The sequence below is a fragment of the Seriola lalandi genome, unplaced genomic scaffold (genome assembly GCF_002814215.2).
Source record: "Seriola lalandi dorsalis isolate HSWRI2012SDOR001 ecotype SW California unplaced genomic scaffold, Sedor1 jcf7180001964155, whole genome shotgun sequence".
NCBI classification, from domain to species: Eukaryota; Metazoa; Chordata; class Actinopteri; order Carangiformes; family Carangidae; genus Seriola; species Seriola lalandi.
The window spans coordinates 1-847 of record NW_019434823.1 but is presented as its reverse complement, the minus strand read 5'-3'; the positions used below and the strand labels follow the sequence as shown (position 1 = coordinate 847).

Here is an 847-nt window from a genome sequence, read left to right as displayed (position 1 = left end):
TACACATCACCACTCTTTATTGAGATTAAACTAACCCGTTTGTTTTTCTCTTGAGCCTTGGAAATGTCATCCTTGGCCCTCTGTAATTGGTCCTTTAGCCTGTCAATCTCATACTTCAATTCTGCCTCTTGGCTCTGGTGAGATTTTTTTATGGAGATGACCTCCATGACCTTCCTGTCAAAGTCTGTCCTGTGCTTTTCCACCTCAGACTTTGCCTTCTGCAGATCAGCATTGCATCGCTGAAGTTCCTGAAACAGAAACATGAACAATTTGATGGTGAAATGTTTTTTTATTCACCTGTGCATCAGTTATCGTGTAAAGCACTGTGTGTGTGTGTGTGTGTGTGTTACTGCACCTGGTTGAGAGTGTGCGTGTGGCCGGGGTCTGGTATCTGTTGTTTCATGGTGCTCACTTTTTCCTGGAGCTCCTTCAGTTCCTCCTCAAACTCCTCTTTTTCCAGACGAGCTTGCAGGAGTCTGAAAAATGTGAACATACAATTGATGTAAACCCACTGTACCAATCAAGTATTACTGCTTAATTAGCTGATCAGTAGCTGTTGGGTTGTATAGGTCAATCATGACGAGTGAGTGTAATTTATTTTGATGTCAATGAGCAAAGTATGTCATTATTTAATCTTTAGGCAACAGGAAATAAATCAGCATTCCCTGTTACCACATAACAATCAGACACATTCACAGATAACAAGTCTACAATATGTTTTGCTAAACACAGACAAAAAATACAAGACCATCAACACCTCTCCCCGTATCTTTATTGTTCCTGCTTGTACACAGTGTTCACAGTAACTGAATTGTCTGTATGGACAAATATGGTCCATATTCCCATT

The 847-nt window shown here is 40.5% G+C and overlaps 1 long non-coding RNA gene across 1 annotated transcript; it reads right to left on the bottom strand.

The window, feature by feature from the left end:
• Positions 1–128: 128 nt before the first annotated feature.
• Positions 129–839, bottom strand: LOC111649040 (uncharacterized). The gene is made up of 2 exons (XR_015436683.1): positions 356–839; positions 129–248 (listed from the first exon to the last, which is right to left on the bottom strand). It is a non-coding gene; the product is annotated as an uncharacterized LOC111649040 (long non-coding RNA).
• Between the last annotated feature and the right edge of the window lie 8 nt (positions 840–847).